At 38.3% G+C, this 9,450-nt stretch overlaps 1 pseudogene; it reads right to left on the bottom strand.

The window, feature by feature from the left end:
- Positions 1-460: 460 nt before the first annotated feature.
- LOC147449438 (uncharacterized) lies at positions 461-1,039 on the bottom strand (annotated as a pseudogene).
- Between the last annotated feature and the right edge of the window lie 8,411 nt (positions 1,040-9,450).

The raw sequence follows: 9,450 nt of genomic DNA, 5'->3' as shown, positions 1-9,450 counted from the left end.
TATGTATTGGAAGCTCGTACTTCAAAGATAATACCACTTATCTCAAAGACTTTATCCTTTGGAATGGGAAAAGTTTGTATACCAAGAGGATCATCATGCCACACATAATGTGAAAGACATTATCTTTTAATATCTCTTATCATTTTTGAGTCTGCAATAAAAAAATGTTTAACATATGTTGGTTAAAAAATGTCAAACGTTGTAGACTATATGTTTTAGTTAAGTTTTTATTGTCACAAAGTATCAATTCAACGTAGTAACGAATCAATTTTTTGTATGTCAATTTACATTAAAATATTTTTTAGTAGATATCTTACTTCAAATTATTGATGTAATAAGTAATGATTTATCTTTCCTACAATTTTAAACAATTAAGAAAAGGTTCACTGCATGATACTTTTAAGCAAAATTAAAATCGAAGAATAAAAAGCTTACTTACATGACAAGTGGGTATAGAAGCTTAGCTCATACTTGCTTCAAGGTTCAAAAACTCTGTCACTAATATGGGTGTCTCACTTGTTGATGCTCCTACCGTATTCGATACTCCTTGGTCATCAGTGGGCTGATCTAATTCATCACTTTGAAGTTTTGCCCATTTTTTGACATCATCACGATGATTTGCAAAGCTCAAAAGTCTTGTTTTAAGCTTTCTTTGGTCCTCAATATTGTCCACAAGGCATAACACTTCCCTTTTCTGCTTGAGTCCCAACTCTGTTATGTAGCCATCACTGAACATGTCAATAAGCTTTAAATCTTCTTTGCAATACTTTTGAATGCATTTCTTGATTGTCAGCTCCTTCTTGAGTTGTAGAAACTCAACATCTGACAATTGGCTCACACTTCCAAAATCTAGATCAAGGTGTCTTGCATCTAGTATTATGGATTATGTCCCTGGATTTGAAGAACTAATAGGTCCCTCAAAGGTATCTCCCTTGCTCAAGAACATAAGTGTGGTGAAAAATTCTATAGCACCAGTAAATTCCAAATTCTTCACATTGTGCAATGCCCAAACAAATTGTAATTTGACCATGTTTGTCATACTTTGCAAAGCAGACTGTAATTGCACATAGTCTTTATTATTCAAAAAAGAAAGGATCGCACATTGTGGTTCTGACCCACCTGCAATAGCCATAATTCCATCTATGATATCTTTGAATCTTTCAGCTGACCATTGTAGATTGCTCTCCAAATCACGTGTGTTGTCCAAGATACACAATCCTATAGGGATAGGGTTGTTTAGATGGCGCTCTAAGTAAGATCTTCCCTCCCTTTGAATACTGACAACATATATAGACCATGGAAGATCTATAGTTGAATCTGCTTTGTCTTTCACAATGTTGATCGTCCATTGGATATATTTTCTTGCCTCTTCAGGAAAATCAATCTTCTTTGTACCACGTTGTAGCTGTGATGTCAGTCAAGTATCACAGAGTGTCAAGAAATGGGAGTAAACATCATTAATGTAGTATGTGGTAGAAAGCTTCTGCCAATTTTCACATGGATTCTCTTTGTTGAGCAAATTGAATTGCTCAATCAAATCATCTTGAATAATTCCATCTTGTTTCAGTTGCTTGATACCATCAGTCATGTCCATTACACCTGGTGTATCCTTTGCATCCTTAGACAAAACAATCATTCCACTCTCTATTTCTGTTTGAATCTTTTCTACTTCATCTTCGTCTAGACCACACAAATATCTAAAAACTGTGGCCGCTGGCTCCTTATTCTCTCTCTCTAATTGCTCTATGCTCTTCAACCATCGATCATAAATAGGATCAGAGTAAGTGACCATATGAGCTTGTTTGGTGATGAATGATGCACCAGCATAAATCCTTGCCATTTTAAGGAATTCCTGAAAAACCAAAACAAATTAAATCTAAGAATTTTAGTTGTTTTATCATTTATATAACCATGAGGGAGAAAGAAAAAGAAAACTTACATCCCAAGGTGTGCGAGATTCTGCACCTTCCTTTTCACCAATGTCTAGACGTGATGGGCGTTTTTGAAATATCCACTGATTGCGAAGATGCTTGAGAATGTCACTATAAGGTTGCTTAACATATAGCGCCTTGGCCTCCTCATTTGCTATGGCTGATATGGCTGTTGAAACTTGTGGGGATGGATATACAAAAATCCGGGTCTTTCTTTTCTCATAAACTTGTATTAGATCCTGGGAGCCACCATCCTTTTTCATTTTTTGAAATCTTAACATTTTGGCTGCATAAATTGAGTGTTGTCCATCAATGATCCGAAACTTGTAGTCAACAAGTCTTTCTTCTTCTACCTCAGTACGTGTCATTGGAACTCCAGACTTTTGGCCACAATTCTTTACAGGAATTAGATAAGCGCATGATGAAGGCCAATTTGCACTTGCTCCAAAGAAGAGCATACAATTTTGTACTTGATCAGGCTTTAGCTAACAACAATTATAATGACCAGGAGCAAGAAAACAATTAGTGACAAGAATCTCATATTCCTTATACTTGAAAGGAAAGTATGCCGAATACTTTTCCATTCCTCCTGTAGCACTCTCCTTTGCTTTTTGGACCTCGTTCTCTAAGCGATCAAGCTCCACAAACCTTAATAAGGGTTGATTGCTTGTGTCCTTTGATCTTAGAATGGCCTTATCTACATCTGAAACACCAGTTGTTGTAACACCCCTTGCCTTTTTGGTTGTGGTCTTCTTGATTGATTTCTTATTCTTCACTTGCTTGCCTTTCCAAGCAATAATAATTGCATCTTGTAGCCTATCTGCAATAATATCAAATAGATCTTCATTAACATCCCAACCTCGTGAAAACATTGTCTCTTCCCTGTCTTTGACCATTTTTTCAACGACATACGAATTTGCCAATAGTTGGTACTCAGTATTTCCAGGTATCCCAATGTTAATGCACTCAATGTCAGGATGTCCTTCAACTGTTGAAACACTTGCAGAGACTACCTGCCCTAGATCATCAAATCTATTCTCATCTTTGTCACTAGCCACAAAGACATGCACTTTATGAAATTGTGCACCTTGCACTCCATAAATGTCTAAGTACCATCTTCTCTTATCATCACTTGCAAAGTCAATATTAACAGGAACCTTCATAGATTTTCGTTTTCAAGCCATTTTTCTCTGAAATCAAAGAAAACACAAATAACTAGTTAGAATCTATAATGACACATTGAATGTAATAACACTTTGAAAGCGTATATATTAAATTGACACATAAGATTTTAATTACACTTTTCAAGACTTTTAGATTCTAAACTCAAAATACTTATCCAATTGAGACATTTGATAGCCAAATTAAGTGTATCCTAGATCCCATAAGTCATCTAGACTAATTTTATCAAGGTAGGTTATCTTGAAGCCTTTAAATTAAACCATTTGAGATAAATTTTCAAGATTGTATCCATCTTAGATCCACCACCTATCCATTCTGGGTGCATTAAAGATCCACCACTTGGCCATTATAACAAAGGCTTGAAATGTGGATCCAATTATTGGTGTCTCCTAGATCCACCACTTGGCCATTCTGACCATGTCTTAAAGTTAGGTAGATTCAACACGTACCCATGATAACACTTGTAGTTTTACACAATGTTAGTGGGATGAGTAGATCCTAGATCCACCACTTGTCCATTTAGAGTAAGAATTGGTAAGCAGGGGCATCAAAGATCCACCACTTGGCCATTATAACAAAGGCTTAAATTGTAGATACAATTGTTGGTGCCACATATATCCACCACTTGGCCATTCTAACCATCTCTTAGATCCACCACTTGGCCATTCTAGCCATGTCTTAAAGGAAGGTGCATTCACCACTTGGCCATAATAACACTTGTAAATTTACACAATGTTTGTGGGATGAGTAGATCTTAGATCCACCACTTGCCCATTTAGACAAAGAATTGGGAAGTAGGTGCATTAAAGATCCACCACTTGGCCATTATAGCAAAGGATTGAAATGTGGATCCAATTGTTGGTGTCTCCTAAATCCACCACTTGTCCATTCTAACCATGTCTTAAAGTTAGGTGCATTCAACACTTGGCCATCATAACACTCATAATTTTACACAATGTTTGTGGGATGAGTAGATTCTAGATCCACCACGGCCCTTTAGACTACAAATTGGGAAGTAGGTGCATCAAAGATCCACCACTTGGCCATTATAACAAAGACTTGAAATGTGGATTCAATTTTTGGTGTCTCCTAGATCCACCATTTGGCCATTCTAACCATGTCTTAAAATTAGGTGCATTCAACACGCAGCCATGATAACACTTGTAATTGTACACAATGTTAGTGGGATGAGTAGATCCTACATCCACCCCTTGTCCATTTAGAGTAAGAAATGGTAAGTAGGGGCATCAAAGATCCACCACTTGGCCATTATAACAAAGGCTTGAATTGTAGATACAATTGTTGGTGTCACATAGATCCACCACTTGGCCATTCTAACCATGTCTTAAAGTTACGTGCATTCAGCACTTGGCCATCATAACACTGGTAATTTTACACAATGTCTGTGGGATGAGTAAATCCTAGATCCACCACTTGGCCATTTAGCATAAAATTTTGGAATTAGATACATAATAGATCCACCACTTGGCCATTAGAACAAAGGCTTGAAGTGTGGATCCAATTTCTGGTATCTCTTAGATCCACCACTTGGCTATTCTAGCCATGTCTTAAAGGTAGGTGCATTCAACACTTGGCCATCATAACACTTGTAAATTTACACAATGTTTGTGGGATGAGTAGATCCTAGATCCACCACTTGGCCATTTAGACAAAGAATTAGGAAGTAGGTGCATTAAAGATCCACCACTTCGCCATTATAGCAAAGGATTGAAATATGGATCCAACTATTGGTGTCTCCTAGATCCAACACTTGGCCATTCTAACCATGTCTTAAAGTTAGGTGCATTCAACACTTGGTCATCATTACACTTGTAGTTTTACACAATGTTTGTGGAATGACTAGATTCTAGATCCACCACTTGGCCATTTCGACTACAAACTGGGAAGTAGGTGCATCAAAGATCCACCACATGGCCATTTTAACAAAGGCTTGAAATGTGGATCCAATTGTTGGTGTCTCCTAGATCCACCATTTGGTCATTCTAACCATGTCTTAAAGTTAGGTGGAATCAACATGTAGCCATCATAACACTTGTAATTTTACACAATGTTAGTGGGATGAGTACATCCTCGATCCACCACTTGTCCATTTAGATTAACAATTGGTAAGTAGGGGCATCAAAGATCCAACACATGGCCATTATAACAAAGGCTTGAATTGTAGATACAATTGTTGGTGTCACCTAGATCCACCACTAAGCCATTCTAATCATGTCCTAAAGTTAGGTGCATTCAGTACTTGGCCATCATAACACTGGTAATTTTACACAATGTTTGTGGGATGACTAGATCCTAGATCCACCACTTAGTCATTTATCCTAAAATTTGGGAATTAGATACATAAAAGATCCAGCACTTGGCCATTAGAACGAAGGCTTGAAGTGTGGACCCAATTGTTGGTATCACTTAGATCCCCAACTTGGCCATTCTAGCCATGTCTTAAAGGTAGGTGCATTCAGCACTTGGCCATCATAACACTTGTAATTTTACACAATGTTTGTGGGATGAGAAGATCCTAGAGCCACCACTTGGCCATTTAGACTAAGAATTGGGAATTAGGTGCATCCAAGATCCACCACTTGTCCATTTTCACAAAGGCTTGAAATGTGGATCCAATTGTTGGTGTCTCCTATATCCACCACTTGGCCATTCTAACATGTCTTAAACTTAGGTGCATTCAACACTTGGCCATCATAACACTTGTAATTTTACACAATGTATGTGATATGAGTAGAACCTAGATCCACCACTTGGCCATTTAGATTAAAATTTGGGAATTAGATACATCAAAGATCCACCACTTGGACATTAGAATGAAGGCTTGAAGTGTGGATACAATTGTTGGTGTCTCTTAGATCGACCACTTGGCCATTCTAGCCATGTCATCAAGTTAGGTGCATTCAAAACTTGGCCATCATAACACTTGTAATTTTACATACTTTTGGAGGGATGAGTAGATTCTGTATCCACCACTTGGCCATTCAGACTACTAATTGGGAAGTAGGTGCATAAAAGATCCACCAATTGGCCATTATAATAAAGGCTTGAAATGTGGATCCAATTGTTGGTGTCTCCTAGATCCACCACTTAGCCATTCTAACCATGTCTTAATGTTAGGTGGATTCAACACTTAGCCATGATAACACTTGTAATTTTACACAATGTTAGTGGGATGAGTAGATCCTAGATCCACCACTTGTCCATTTAGAGTAAGAATTGGTAAGAAGAGACATCAACCATCCACCACTTGCCCATTATAACAAAGGCTTGAATTGTAGATACAATTATTGGTGTCACCTAGATCCACCACTTGGCCATTCTAACCATGTTCTAAAGTCAGGTGCATTCAACACTTGGCCATGATAACACGGGTAAATTTACACAATGTATGTGTGATGAGTAGCACCTAGATCCACCACATGGCCATTTAGACTAAAATTTAAGAATTAGATACATCAAAGATCCACCACTTGGCCATTAGAATGAAGGCTTGAAGTGTGGATACAATTGTTAGTGTCTCCTAGATCCACCACTTGGCCATTCTAACCATGTCTTCAAGTTAGGTGCATTCAAAATATGGCCATCATAACACTTGTAATTTTACATAATGTTGGTGGGATGAGTAGATCCTAGATCCACCACTCAGTTATTTAGACTAAGAATTGCAAAGTAGGTTCATCAAACATCCACCTCTTGGCCATTAAACAAAGGATTAAAATGTCAATCCAATTGTTGGTGTCTCCTAGATCCACCACTTGGCCATTCTAACCATGTCTTAAAGTCAGGTAGATTCAACACTTGGCCATCATAACAATTGTAATTTTACACAATGTTTGTGGGATGAGTAGATCCTAGATTCACCACTTGTCCATTTGAAGTAGGAATTGGTAAGTAGGGGCATCAAAGATCCACCACTTGGCCAGTATAACAAAGGCTTGAATTGTAGATACAATTGTTGTTGTCACCTAGATCCATCACTTGGCCATTCTAACCATGTCCTAAAGGTAGGTGCATTCAGCACTTGGCGATCATAACATTGGTAATTCTACACAATGTCTATGGGATAGGAAGACCCTAGCTCCACCACTTGGCCATTTAGACTAAAATTTGGGAATTAGATACATAAAAGATCCACCACTTGGAAAATAGAACGAAGGATTCAAGTGTGATCCAATTGTTGGTATCTCCTAGATCCACCACTCGGCCATTCTAGCCATGTTATAAAGATAGGTGCTTTCAGCACTAGGCCATCATAACACTTGTAATTTTACACAATGTTTGTGGGATGAGTAGATCCTAGATGTACCACTTGTCCATTTAGAGTAAGAATTGGTAAGTAGGTGCATCGAAGATGCACTACTTGGCCATTATAACAAAGGCTTGAATTGTAGATACAATTGTTGGTGTCACCTTGATCCACCACTTGGCCATTCTAACCATGTCCCAAAGTTAGGTGCATTTAGCACTTGGCCATCATAACACTGGTAATTTTACACAATGTCTGTGGGATGACTAGATCCTAGATCCACCACTTGGCCATTTATTCTAAAATCTTGGAATTAGATACATCAAGGATCCACCACTTGGCCATTAGAACAAAGACTTGAAGTGATGAAATTGTTTGTATCTCCTAGATCCACCACTTGGCCATTCTAGCCATGTCTTAAAGGTAGGTGCATTCAACACATAGCCATCATATCACTTGTAATTTTACACAATGTTTGTGGGATGAGTAGATCCTAGATCCACCACTTGGTCATTTAAACTAAGAATTGGGAAGTAGGTGCATCAAAGATCCACCACTTGGCCATTATAACAAAAGCTTGAAATAAGAATCCAATTGTTGGTGTCTCCTAGATCCACCACTTGGCCATTCTAACCATGTCTCAAAGTTAGGTGCATTCAACATTTGAACATCATAGCACTTGTAATTTTACACAATGTTTGTGGCATGAGTAGATTCTAGATCCACCACTTGGGCATTTAGACTAAGAATTGGGCAGTAGGTGCATCAAAGATCCACCACTTGGCCATTATAACAAAGTCTTGAAATGTGGATCCAATTGTTGGTGTCTCCTAGGTCCACCACTTGGCCAGTTAGGTGGAATCACCACTTGGCCATCATAACACTTGTAATTTTACACAATGTTTGTGGGATGAGTAGATCCTAGATCCACAACTTGTTTAGAGTAAGAATTGGTAAGTAGGTGCATCAAAGATGCACTACTTGGCCATTATAACAAAGGCTTGAATTGTAGATACAAATGTTGCTGTCACCTAGATCCACCACTTGGACATTCTAACCATGTCCTAAAGATACGTGCATTTAGCACTTGACCATCATAACACTGGTAATTTTACACAATGTCTGTGGGATGAATAGATCCTAGATCCACCACTTGGCCATTTGGACTAAAATTTGTCAATTAGATACATCAAAGATCCACCACTTGGCCATTACAATAAGGACTTGAAGTGTGGATCCAATTGTTTGTATCTCCGAGATCCACTATTTGGCTATCCTAGCCATGTCTTAAAGGTAGGTGCATTCAGCACATAGCCATCATAACACTTGTAAGTTTACACAATATTTGTGGGATGAGTAGATCCTAGATCCACCACTTGGCCATTTAAACTAAGAATTGGGAAGTAGGTGCATGAAAGATCCACCACTTGGCAATTATAATGAAGGCTTGAAATGTGGATCCAATTGTTGGTGTCACCTAGATCCACCGCTTGGCCAATTAGGTGGATTCAACACTTAGCCATCATAACACTTGGAATTATACACAATGTTTGTGGGATGAGTAGATCCTAGATCCCCCACTTGTCCATTTAGAGTAAGAATTGGTAAGTAGGAGGATAAAAGATCCACCACTTAACCATTATAACAAAGGCTTGAGTTGTAGATACAATTGTTAGTCTCACTTAGATCCGCCACTTGGCCATTCTAACCATGTCCTAAAGTTAGGTGCATTGAGTACTTGGCCATCATAACACTAGTAATTTTACACAATGTTTGTGGGATGAGTAGATCCTAAATCCACCACTTGGCCATTTAAACTAAGAATTGGGAAGTAGGTGCATCAAAGATCCACCACTTGGCCATTATAACAAAGGCTTGAAATGTGGATCCAATTGTTGGTGTCTCGTAGATCCACCACTCGGCCATTCTAACCATGTCTTAAAGTTAGGTGTATTCAACACTTGGCCATCATAGCACTTGTAATTTTACACAATGTTTGTGGGATGAGTAGATTCTAGATCCACCACTTGGCCATTTAGACTAAGAATTGGGAAGTAGGTGCATCAAAGA

This window comes from Adiantum capillus-veneris, chromosome 10 (assembly GCF_014529385.1).
Source record: "Adiantum capillus-veneris isolate H3 chromosome 10, ASM1452938v2, whole genome shotgun sequence".
Taxonomy (NCBI): domain Eukaryota; kingdom Viridiplantae; phylum Streptophyta; class Polypodiopsida; order Polypodiales; family Pteridaceae; genus Adiantum; species Adiantum capillus-veneris.
Note: the sequence above shows the minus strand (reverse complement) of the source record. Positions and strands in the feature narration are given on the sequence as shown.